This window comes from Ranitomeya imitator, chromosome 7 (assembly GCF_032444005.1).
Source record: "Ranitomeya imitator isolate aRanImi1 chromosome 7, aRanImi1.pri, whole genome shotgun sequence".
In the NCBI taxonomy this organism is placed as follows: domain Eukaryota; kingdom Metazoa; phylum Chordata; class Amphibia; order Anura; family Dendrobatidae; genus Ranitomeya; species Ranitomeya imitator.
This window is the reverse complement of record NC_091288.1, coordinates 193416059-193429346: the sequence shown is the minus strand read 5'-3', so window position 1 is coordinate 193429346 and position 13288 is coordinate 193416059. Positions and strand designations below refer to the sequence as shown.

General features: G+C 45.9%; 1 protein-coding gene across 2 annotated transcripts in view; it reads left to right on the top strand.

The window, feature by feature from the left end:
* C7H7orf50 (chromosome 7 C7orf50 homolog) overlaps window positions 1-13288 on the top strand; it is a 257785-nt gene that overhangs the window by 134696 nt on the left and 109801 nt on the right. The window lies entirely within an intron of this gene.

Genomic DNA, 13288 nt, shown 5'->3' with positions numbered 1-13288 from the left:
AATGCTTGCACATGTAATAACACACAGCTCTGCTCTCTCGGTGATCTTTGCAACTCCTGTGTAGATTACAGCAGAGCTATGTGTCATTACAAACACCACTAATATCATAGCTTTATACCCACCGCAGTCTGTGTGGGGGGAGGGTGAGTACAGCAGAGCTATGTGTCATTACAAACACCACTAATATCATAGCTTTATACCCACCGCAGTCTGTGTGGGGGGAGGGTGAGTACAGCAGAGCTATGTGTCATTACAAACACCACTAATATCATAGCTTTATACCCACCGCAGTCTGTGTGGGGGGAGGGTGAGTACAGCAGAGCTATGTGTCATTACAAACACCACTAATATCATAGCTTTATACCCACCGCAGTCTGTGTGGGGGGAGGGTGAGTACAGCAGAGCTATGTGTCATTACAAACACCACTAATATCATAGCTTTATACCCACCGCAGTCTGTGTGTGTGGGGGAGGGTGAGTACAGCAGAGCTATGTCTCAGTGCAAACACCACTAATAGCATAGGTTTATAAACACTGCAGTCTGTGTGTGGGGAGGAGGGCGAGTACAGCAGAGCTATGTCTCAGTGCAAACACCACTAATAGCATAGGTTTATAAACACTGCAGTCTGTGTGTGGGGAGGAGGGCGAGTACAGCAGAGCTATGTGTCATTACAGGCACCACTAATAGCATAGCTTTATACCACTGCAGTCTGTGTGTGTGGGGGAGGGTGAGTACAGCAGAGCTATGTCTCAGTGCAAACACCACTAATAGCATAGCTTTACACCCACCACAGTCTATGTAGGGGAGGGTGAGTACAGCAGAGCTATGTGTCATTACAAACACCACTAATAGCATCGCTTTACACCCACCGCAGTCTGTGTGGGGGGGAGGGTGAGTACAGCAGAGCTATGTGTCATTACAAACACCACTAATATCATAGCTTTACACCCACCGCAGTCTGTGTGGGGGGGAGGGTGAGTACAGCAGAGCTATGTGTCATTATAAACACCACTAATATCATAGCTTTATACCCACCGCAGTCTGTGTGGGGGGAGGGTGAGTACAGCAGAGCTATGTGTCATTACAAGCACCACTAATATCATAGCTTTATACCCACCGCAGTCTGTGTGGGGGGAGGGCGAGTACAGCAGAGCTATGTGTCATTACAAACACCACTAATAGCATAGCTTTATACCCACCGCAGTCTGTGTGGGGGAGGGTGAGTACAGCAAAGCTATGTGTCATTACAAACACCACTAATAGCATAGCTTTATACCCGCAGCAGTCTGTGTGGGGGAGGGCGAGTACAGCAGAGCTGTGTGTCATTACAAACACTACTAATATCATAGCTTTACACCCACTGCAGTCTGTGTGGGGGGAGGGTGAGTACAGCGGAGCTATGTGTCATTACAAACACCACTCATATCATAGCTTTATACCCAGGGCAGTCTGTGTGGGGGGAGGGTGAGTACAGCAAAGCTATGTGTCATTACTAACACCACTAATAGCATAGCTTTATACCCACTGAGGTCTGTGTGTGGGAGGGTGAGTAAAGCAGAGCTATGTGTCATTACAAACACCACTAATAGCATAGGTTTATACCCACCACAGTCTGTGAGGGGGGAGGGGGAGTACAGCAAAGCTATGTGTCATTCCAAACACCACTAATATCATAGCTTTACACCCACCACAGTCTTTGTGGGGGGAGGGTGAGTACAGCAGAGCTGTGTGTCATTACAAACACCACTAATATCATAGCTTTACACCCACCGCAGTCTGTGTGGGGGGAGGGTGAGTACAGCAGAGCTATGTGTCATTATAAACACCACTACTATCATAGCTTTATACCCACCGCAGTGTGTGTGGGGGGAGGGTGAGTACAGCAGAGCTATGTGTCATTACAAACACCACTAATAGCATCGCTTTATACCCACCGCAGTCTGTGTGGGGGGAGGGTGAGTACAGCAGAGCTATGTGTCATTACAAACACCACTAATATCATAGCTTTACACCCACAGCAGTCTGTGTGGGGGAAGGGTGAGTACACCAGAGCTATGTATCATTGCAAACACCACTAATAGCATAGCTTTACACCCACCGCAGTCTGTGTGGGGGGAGGGTGAGTACAGCAGAGCTATGTGTCATTACTAACACCACTAATAGCATAGCTTTATACCCACCGCAGTCTGTGTGGGGGGAGGGTGAGTACAGCAGAGCTATGTGTCATTACTAAGACCACTAATAGCATAGCTTTATACCCACTGCAGTCTGTGTGGGGGGAGGGAGAGTACAGCAGAGCTATGTGTCATTACAAACACCACATCAGCTTTCATCTCACTGAAGTCTCTCTGTGTGGGGGGAGTAGTAGAACACATCTATGTGTCATTACAAACACCACAAGTAGCCTTCATCTCATGCAGCCTGTGTGTGTGGTGGGGTGAGTACAGCAGAGCTATGTCTCATTGCACACACCAGTAGTAGCTTTCATCTCACTGCAGTCTGTGTGGTGGGAGGGAGAGTTCAGCAGAGCTATATCTCATTGCTAACACCCCTAACAGCTCTGTTGTACTCACCTCCCGCACACAGTGCAGTAATATGAAGGCTGTGTCAATTCAAACACAGCTAGTAGCTTTTATCTCCCTGCAGTCTGTGTGTGAGGAGGGGGGGGGGGGTACATCAGAGCTGTGGGTCATTACAAACACCATTAGTTGCTTTCATCTAACTGCAGTCTGTGTGGGGGAAAGGGTGAATTCAGCAAAGTTGTGTGTAATTAGAAACACCACTAGTAGCTTTAATCTCACTGCAGTCTGTGAAGGGGGAGGGGGAGTACAGCAGAGCCAGGTCTCATTGCAAACTGATCGCACCGCCCTCTGGACCATCAGTGATAGTTGTCAGTCACTGATAGCACCACCCACTGGACCATCAGTGATATGATAGTTGTCAGTCACTGATAATACCGCCCACTGGACCATCAGTGATAGTTGTCAGTCACTGATAGCACTGCCCACTGGACCATCAGCGATAGTTGTCAGTCACTGATAACACCGTCCACTGGACCATCAGTGATAGTTGTCAGTCACTGATAGCACCGCCCACTGGACCATCAGCGATAGTTGTCAGTTACTGATAGCACCGCCCACTGGACCATCAGTGATAGTTGTCAGTCACTGATAGCACCGCCCACTGGACCATCAGTGATAGTTGTCAGTCACTGATAACACCGCCCACTGGACCATCAGTGATAGTTGTCAGTCACTGATAACACCGCCCACTGGACCATCAGTGATAGTTGTCAGTCACTGATAGCACTGCCCACTGGACCATCAGTGATAGTTGTCAGTCACTGATAGCACCGCCCACTGGACCATCAGTGATAGTTGTCAGTCACTGATAGCACCGCCCACTGGACCATCAGCGATAGCTGTCAGTCACTGATAGCACCGCCCACTGGACCAAAATTCCCAGAAAGAGCAGAGATTTAATTGATTAAAACACAGGTTATAGTGAATATTTTCTCACAAAGCTATATATGAATTCACTCAGCTCCCCCTGCTCTATATCAGGGTGCCTGCAGAGTAGACTGCATTTTCATGGTGACAGGTTCCCTTTAAGTAGACCCCATCAGTCATTTTATGATGTCTTTAGCAAAAAATAAAATGTTGCTCACAATTTCCAGATGAAATTAGACGGGTACAGAGGAACAAAGTGGAAGGGTTGACATGAGTCAGTAAAGGGCTATTAATATTATTATGACACAAATACAAACTGTCCTGAAATCGCTGTGTCCCGTGCCGCAAAGAGGAGGGGTTCACAGAAGCCCCGCCTACAAATGGCTGTTTCTGGGGATGGACTAGAATATTCTAAAGCGTCAATAAATTGTCAATACTATTGTTAAAAACTATGCTATGCAGGGCTGTGGAGTCGGAGCCCATTTTGGTGGAGTCGGAGTTGGTGTCATGGAAATTGAGGAGTCGGAGGTTTGGCTTACCGAGTCCACAGCCCTGATGCTATGGGTGTCCAGTAGTCGTGATCTTTAGGCTGATTTTTTTTTTTTTAAAGTCCCTTTTTTGGTTTTATTAGCTACTTCACCATGTTGGTATGTCGGCCATAACGTCGTATCCCCTCAGTACTGGAATAATAACTGTGCTGTGACCTTTGGTGATAATTTACAGGAAAGTCTAGTTTTACTGTCTGTAACCACAGTGCAATAAGGATAAGGAAGAACTTTGTAAAAACAGGTTTTCTGACTGTTAGAAGTCATGTCCTAGGGTGTGTTCTCTAGCTGATCTGTTCTGCTTTCTCCTTATGCGTTCTCTAGCTGATCCGTTCTGTGTTCTCCTTGTGTTCTCTAGCTGATCCGTTCTGCATTCTCCTTGTGTTCTCTAGCTGATCCGTTCTGCATTCTCCTTGTGTTCTCTAGCTGATCCGTTCTGCATTCTCCTTATGCGTTCTCTAGCTGATCCGTTCTGCATTCTCCTTATGCGTTCTCTAGCTGATCCGTTCTGCTTTCTCCTTATGCGTTCTCTAGCTGATCCGTTCTGCATTCTCCTTATGCGTTCTCTCGCTGATCCGTTCTGCTTTCTCCTTATGCGTTCTCTAGCTGATCCGTTCTGCATTCTCCTTATGCGTTCTCTAGCTGATCCGTTCTGCTTTCTCCTTATGTGTTCTCTAGCTGATCCGTTCTGCATTCTCCTTATGCGTTCTCTAGCTGATCCGTTCTGCATTCTCCTTATGCGTTCTCTAGCTGATCCGTTCTGCTTTCTCCTTATGCGTTCTCTAGCTGATCCGTTCTGCATTCTCCTTATGCGTTCTCTAGCTGATCCGTTCTGCTTTCTCCTTATGCGTTCTCTAGCTGATCCGTTCTGCATTCTCCTTATGCGTTCTCTCGCTGATCCGTTCTGCATTCTCCTTGTGTTCTCTAGCTGATCCGTTCTGCATTCTCCTTATGCGTTCTCTAGCTGATCTGTTCTGCTTTCTCCTTATGTGTTCTCTAGCTGATCTGTTCTGCTTTCTCCTTATGCGTTCTCTAGCTGATCTGTTCTGCATTCTCCTTATGCGTTCTCTAGCTGATCCGTTCTGCATTCTCCTTATGCGTTCTCTAGCTGATCTGTTCTGCTTTCTCCTTATGTGTTCTCTAGCTGATCTGTTCTGCTTTCTCCTTATGTGTTCTCTAGCTGATCCGTTCTGCTTTCTCCTTATGCGTTCTCTAGCTGATCTGTTCTGCATTCTCCTTATGCGTTCTCTAGCTGATCCGTTCTGCATTCTCCTTATGCGTTCTCTAGCTGATCTGTTCTGCTTTCTCCTTATGTGTTCTCTAGCTGATCCGTTCTGCGTTCTCCTTATGCGTTCTCTAGCTGATCTGTTCTGCTTTCTCCTTATGCGTTCTCTCGCTGATCTGTTCTGCGTTCTCCTTATGCGTTCTCTAGCTGATCTGTTCTGCTTTCTCCTTATGTGTTCTCTAGCTGATCCGTTTTGCTTTCTCCTTATGCGTTCTCTAGCTGATCTGTTCTGCTTTCTCCTTATGCGTTCTCTCGCTGATCTGTTCTGCGTTCTCCTTATGCGTTCTCTAGCTGATCTGTTCTGCTTTCTCCTTATGTGTTCTCTAGCTGATCCGTTCTGCTTTCTCCTTATGCGTTCTCTCGCTGATCTGTTCTGCGTTCTCCTTATGCGTTCTTTAGCTGATCTGTTCTGCATTCTCCTTATGTGTTCTCTAGCTGATCCGTTCTACGTTCTCCTTGTGTTCTCTAGCTGATCCGTTCTGCATTCTCCTTATGTGTTCTCTAGCTGATCCGTTCTGCGTTCTCCTTGTGTTCTCTAGCTGATCCGTTCTGCGTTCTCCTTATGTGTTCTCTAGCTGATCCGTTCTGCATTCTCCTTATGTGTTCTCTAGCTGATCCGTTCTGCGTTCTCCTTGTGTTCTCTAGCTGATCCGTTCTGCGTTCTCCTTATGTGTTCTCTAGCTGATCCGTTCTGCATTCTCCTTATGTGTTCTCTAGCTGATCCGTTCTGCATTCTCCTTGTGTTCTCTAGCTGATCCGTTCTGCGTTCTCCTTATGTGTTCTCTAGCTGATCCGTTCTGCATTTTCCTTATGTGTTCTCTAGCTGATCCGTTCTGCGTTCTCCTTGTGTTCTCTAGCTGATCCGTTCTGCATTCTCCTTATGTGTTCTCTAGCTGATCCGTTCTGTGTTCTCCTTGTGTTCTCTAGCTGATCCGTTCTGCGTTCTCCTTATGCGTTCTCTAGCTGATCCGTTCTGCATTCTCCTTATGTGTTCTCTAGCTGATCTGTTCTGCATTCTCCTTATGTGTTCTCTAGCTGATCCGTTCTGCATTCTCCTTGTGTTCTCTAGCTGATCCGTTTTGCTTTCTCCTTATGCGTTCTCTAGCTGATCCGTTCTGCGCTCTCCTTATGTGTTCTCTAGCTGATCCGTTCTGTGTTCTCCTTATGCGTTCTCTAGCTGATCCGTTCTGCGTTCTCCTTATGCGTTCTCTAGCTGATCCGTTCTGCGTTCTCCTTATGCGTTCTCTAGCTGATCCGTTCTCTAGCTGATCCGTTCTGCTTTCTCCTTATGCGTTCTCTCGCTGATCTGTTCTGCGTTCTCCTTATGCGTTCTCTAGCTGATCTGTTCTGCATTCTCCTTGTGTTCTCTAGCTGATCCGTTCTGTGTTCTCCTTATGTGTTCTCTAGCTGATCCGTTCTGCGTTCTCCTTGTGTTCTCTAGCTGATCCGTTCTGCGTTCTCCTTGTGTTCTCTAGCTGATCCGTTCTGTGTTCTCCTTATGTGTTCTCTAGCTGATCCGTTCTGCTTTCTCCTTGTGTTCTCTAGCTGATCCGTTCTGCGTTCTCCTTATGCGTTCTCTAGCTGATCTGTTCTGAATTCTCCTTATGTGTTCTCTAGCTGATCCGTTCTGCGTTCTCCTTATGCGTTCTCTAGCTGATCCGTTCTGCGTTCTCCTTATGTGTTCTTTAGCTGATCCGTTCTGCATTCTCCTTATGTGTTCTCTAGCTGATCCGTTCTGCGTTCTCCTTGTGTTCTCTAGCTGATCCGTTCTGCGTTCTCCTTATGTGTTCTCTAGCTGATCCGTTCTGCGTTCTCTAGCTGATCCGTTCTGCATTCTCCTTATGTGTTCTCTAGCTGATCCGTTCTACGTTCTCCTTGTGTTCTCTAGCTGATCCGTTCTGCATTCTCCTTATGTGTTCTCTAGCTGATCCGTTCTGCATTCTCCTTGTGTTCTCTAGCTGATCCGTTCTGCGTTCTCCTTATGTGTTCTCTAGCTGATCCGTTCTGCGTTCTCCTTATGCGTTCTCTAGCTGATCCGTTCTGCGTTCTCCTTATCTGTTCTCTAGCTGATCTGTTCTGCGTTCTCCTTATGCGTTCTCTAGCTGATCCGTTCTGCGTTCTCCTTATCTGTTCTCTAGCTGATCTGTTCTGCGTTCTCCTTATGCGTTCTCTAGCTGATCCGTTCTGCGTTGTCCTTATCTGTTCTCTAGCTGATCCGTTCTGCGTTCTCCTTATGCGTTTTCTAGCTGATCCGTTCTGCGTTCTCCTTATGTGTTCTCTAGCTGATCCGTTCTGCGTTCTCCTTGTGTTCTCTAGCTGATCCGTTCTGCATTCTCCTTATGCGTTCTCTAGCTGATCTGTTCTGCATTCTCCTTATGTGTTCTCTAGCTGATCCGTTCTGCGTTCTCCTTATGCGTTCTCTAGCTGATCTGTTCTGCATTCTCCTTATGCGTTCTCTAGCTGATCCGTTCTGCGTTCTCCTTATGTGTTCTCTAGCTGATCCGTTCTGCATTCTCCTTATGCGTTCTCTAGCTGATCCGTTCTGCATTCTCCTTATGTGTTTTCTAGCTGATCCGTTCTGCGTTCTCCTTGTGTTCTCCAGCTGATCCGTTCTGCGTTCTCCTTGTGTTCTCTAGCTGATCCATTCTGCGTTCCCCTTATGCATTCTATAGCTGATCAGTTCTGCATTCTCCTTATGTGTTCTCTAGCTGATCCGTTCTGCGTTCTCCTTATGTGTTCTCTAGCTGATCTGTTCTGCGTTCTCCTTATGCGTTCTCTAGCTGATCCGTTCTGCATTCTCCTTATGTGTTCTCTAGCTGATCCGTTCTGCGTTCTTATGTGTTCTCTACCTGATCCGTTCTGCGTTCTCCTTATGCGTTCTCTAGCTGATCCGTTCTGCGTTCTCCTTATGCGTTGTCTAGCTGATCTGTTCTGCGTTCTCCTTATGTGTTCTCTAGCTGATCTGTTCTGCGTTCTCCTTATGTGCTCTATAGCTGATCCGTTCTGCGTTCTCCTTATGCGTTCTCTAGCTGATCCATTCTGTGTTCTCCTTATGTGTTCTCTATCCGATCCATTCTGCATTCTCCTTATGTGTTCTCTAGCTGATCCGTTCTGCGTTCTCCTTATGTATTCTCTAGCTGATCCGTTCTGCGTTCTCTAGCTGATCCGTTCTGCGTTCTCCTTATGTGTTCTCTATCCGATCCATTCTGCATTCTCCTTGTGTTCTCTAGCTGATCCGTTCTGCGTTCTCCATTCTCTAGCTGATCCGTTCTGCGTTCTCCTTATGTGTTCTCTAGCTGATCCGTTCTGCGTTCTCCTTATGTGTTCTCTAGCTGATCCGTTCTGCGTTCTCCTTATGCGTTTTCCAGCTGATCCATTCTGTGTCTCCTTATGCGTTCTCTAGCTGATACGTTCTGCGTTCTCCTTATGCGTTCTCTAGCTGATCTGTTCTGCGTTCTCCTTATGCGTTCTCTAGCTGATCCGTTCTGCGTTCTCCTTATGCGTTCTCTAGCTGATCCATTCTGCGTTCTCCTTATGCGTTCTCTAGCTGATCTGTTCTGCGTTCTCCTTATGTATTCTCTAGCTGATCCGTTCTGTGTTCTCCATTCTCTAGCTGATCCGTTCTGCGTTCTCCTTATGTTTTCTCTAGCTGATCCGTTCTCCGTTCACTAGCTGATCCGTTGTGCATTCTCCTTATGTGTTCTCTTGCTGATCTGTTCTGCATTCTCCTTATGTGTTCTCTAGCTGATCCGTTCTGCGTTCTCCTTATGCGTTCTCTAGCTGATCCATTCTGCGTTCTCCTTATGCGTTCTCTAGCTGATCCATTCTGCGTTCTCCTTATGCGTTCTCTAGCTGATCCATTCTGCGTTCTCCTTATGCGTTCTCTAGTTGATCCGTTCTGCGTTCTCCTTATGTATTCTCTAGCTGATCCGTTCTGTGTTCTCCATTCTCTAGCTGATCCGTTCTGGGTTCTCCTTATATGTTCTCTAGCTGATTCGTTCTGCGTTCTCCTTATGTGTTCTCTAGTAGCTGATCTGTTCTCCATTCTCTAGCTGATCCGTTCTGCGTTCTCCTTATGTGTTCTCTAGCTGATCCGTTCTACGTTCTCCTTTAGAGAGGATTGTAAAGAGACACCTACTGGGTCTCCAGGCAGAGATTTCACATACTGTGCTCTATAACCAAGAAACCTGACTATCTTTGCAATGGAGCGACAAAGAGAGATTCACAAAAAAGCAGCAGAATCAGGAGACCTCAGAAAGTTTTATGAAGAGTTTAACTCAATTTTTTGGAGCAACTGATTCTCTGACTTTAAATCTTCAGAGGTACACCACTCCTCTACCTCCGGCCTTCCGCTTTCTGTGGGATCATTGTGTTCCTGATGATTGACAGTTCTGTTTGGTGGCGTGGCTGAGCCACCAGCGGAAACTACAGAAACTGTGTGCTCCTTGATCGTGCTAGCAGAGGCATCGGTGGAGAACATCGTCGTTCATGAACGCTGCACAGATCCAACCCCTTTAAACATGGTGCAACCTTTGTCTTCTATGGTTGCACTTATCTTGCTGGCTCAGAATCGGTCGGTGAGCTTCTTCTGTTGGGAGAGTTATACCTCTTAACGTCCTTCTTCAGAGCTCCCCTCACCGGACGACACCGGGAACAGCTGATGGCGGGTGCCGGGTGTCATCCCCTTTTAGAATGATTAAAACAAATCTTGCATGCAGAATTTTTTCTGTTTTTATAGCTAACGTAATAAAACCCCACAATAATTAGTGGACACCTTCTGCATCTGTTTGCAAAACTGATAAAAGCGGAAACTTTTGCACATGAGTTCCGGATCCGGAGCAGACAAACGGATTATACGGAAATGTGATCTTAACTTTGTTTTAATTACTTCAGTATTTTCTTAACATACAATACATGTGCTTGTGGAATAAGGGGTTCAAATTCCGGACTGATGGAAGGGACTTAGGGAGTGTTGGGGGGGGCATAAAATACTTGGCTTGTCCCGGTCGCTGACAACTCACGCTTTGCCTTTAAGGAAGTATATAGACAGGAATCGTTAACCCTTGTAAACCTCGTTTGGTTTGCTGTAGTTCTCAAGATAGCCACTTGATGGCGCTATGAAACCCTCGCTTTTGTTTCATCTCCTAGCTTTATGCAATCCATGTGGAGTTGGTGTTCAGCAACTTTGCAGTCTGCGTATTCTGCCATTTATTGCAGTTCTATTCCTTTTTGTTACTTATAAGTGCAGGCTAATAAATTAGCAGTTTTAGTTTACATTTATTATGCCACGATAGAAAGGACCGGAACGCGAGGACTCCTGTGTAGTCTCAGCCTTCATAGTACGCTGTTGGGTACAGATGTAGCAGAGCTGAACCTGTTTTTATTTTCTGTGCACCTTTACTTTACTCAAACTTTCTGTACATTTTTATTCCAGATGCAAGTTTCCAGCAAATTTCCCTTTTTTAGTTTTCTTATCGATGAAGCAAATCTTCCGCTGCTACAGTACCACGTCTGAGTCTGTGTTCATGCTGTGACCCCTGTGCGCTACAACGTCCCTGTGTTAGTGGATGAGCCACAGTATTTGTATAGTGATCAAATCTCCCGCTGCCATTTTACTGCTTAGAGCCACCACTAGGGGGAGCCGAGAAACCAGCTGAAGACAGATTTATTATTGAGCTCTATGGGAACTGTAGCCTCACCTTAGCGGTCGCTGCAGGCAGCCGAATTGTTATTATTATTATTATTATTATTTATTATTATAGCACCATTTATTCCATGGCGCTTTACATGTGAGGAGGGGTATACATAATAAAACAAGTACAATAATCTTGAAAAATACAAGTCACAACTGGTACAGGAGGAGAGATGACCCTGCCCGCGAGGGCTCACAATCTACAAGGGATGGGTGAGGATACAGTAGGTGAGGGTAGAGCTGGCCGTGCAGCGGTTTGGTCAATCGGTGGTTACTGCAGGTTGTAGGCTTGTCGGAAGAGGTGGGTCTTCAGGTTCTTTTTGAAGGTTTCGATGGTAGGCGAGAGTCTGATGTGTTGTGGTAGAGGGTTCCAGAGTAGGGGTGATGCGCGAGAGAAATCTTGTATGCGATTGTGGGAAGAGGAGATAATAGGGGAGTAGAGAAGGAGATCTTGTGAGGATCGGAGGTTGCGTGCAGGAAAGTACCGGGAGACGAGGTCACAGATGTATGGAGGAGACAGGTTGTGGATGACTTTGTATGTCATGGTTAGGCTTTTGTACTGGAGTCTCTGGGTGATGGGGAGCCAGTGCAGGGATTGACAGAGGGGAGAGGCCGGGGAATAGCGGGGGGACAGGTGGATTAGTCGGGCAGCAGAGTTTAGAATAGATTGGAGGGGTGCAAGAGTGTTAGAGGGGAGGCCACAGAGCAGGAGGTTACAGTAGTCAAGGCGGGAGATGATGAGGGTTATCAATGAAAGGCAATTCTAATTATTATGACTTTGTATATATAAATGTAAAAAGTCCATAAAATTGCTAGGTATGAATTTCTGGACTTCTTTTTTTAACCAATAGATGGCAGAAATCTCCATCAATTGCTAAAAAAAAGAAAAAGAAGCCCGATCACCTACCTAGGTGGTAGCTGTACCTAAATAGAAAAAGATCATAATGCTTCTTTGAAAGGGAATCTGTCAGTAGGATCAACCCTCCTAAGCCGTCTATATGGGCATGTAGGTCATAGGAAGCTGAATAAAATGACACCTTGGGATCTACGATCTGATGTTTTATTCCAGAGAAATCTACATTTTTTTTTTATTTATGAGCTGTTGAGATCTATGGGCCGGACATAGATCTCCCTGAGAATCTGCCTCCAGAAATGAAAAGAGGCGTAACCAGTGTGAGACATGTAATGACTGACAGTCTGCTCTACCTGTGTCACGCTGGGAACACCTCCTGTAATTTAATATAAGCCCTGGAGGCAGATTGTTGGGGAGATCTATGTCCGGCCCATAGATCCTAAGAACCAATTTACATATTAACAGAAACATGGATTTCTCTGGAATAAGACATCGGATCACAGATATCAAGGTGTCATTTTATTCCATTTCCTGTAACCTACAAGTCCATATAGACAGTTAGAGGGGTTGATCCTACTGACAGATTTCCTTTAAACCCAATCACGCCTTTTTCTGCTTCCTTTTTTCCCCCCTCACTTGTTTGTCTTGTCTGTGTACAGGACTGATATTTTCCTGATTTCGGTCTCATTTTTAAAGAATCTACAATGTTTCTTAACGCATGATATTTCTTCGAGTGACTGGAGCTGACTTGCAGTTCCAGGCATGGCCCATGAACACGAGTGGCGCTGTCCATACAACCCCCTTTAAAGGGGATACCCACTGTTAAATACCCCTTCTCTATACTTTATCTAAATAGGGTCATAGTTCTTTGCATTTCTCAACATACACTTATAGTGATTGTTTCTCCTTTTGGTTTATGTAGAGCTCCATATTCCGTACATAGATATTGACGATAACATTACGGTTACCTGCAACCGCCACCGGAAGGAGCCTATATGGGTTCCTGAGATCCCAAGAACACAGGTCTGCTGTCCCCAGCAATCCCATTGACAATGAACGGAGCGGAGGTATACGAGCTTGACCTCTGCTTCATTCAGACGGGGCTTTGGAGGTCCCAGAAGTCAGAACCCCTGCAATCAGCAAGCTATGACCTCTCCGATGGATAAGTGATAGCTTTAAAATTAGTTGCAAACCCTTTAAATGTAAAGGGAAGGTAAATTTATATTTTGTGCCGGTTACTCTTAGATCTGACCTTGTTACCTTCTTCTATTGTGATTGGGGTTGGATAGATGCTGATCATAAACTCCATTATTGACCGACCTTTAAGGGGTAGTCCGGTCCAAAATGAAAAGATTGCAGACGTATAAATCTCCCTAGGGCGTGCACTGTGCTCTCCGCGGATTCACCGGTTTCTGAGCCAGGATCAGCGGTAATGTATGTGGTATGCATACTCATAGGCTGAA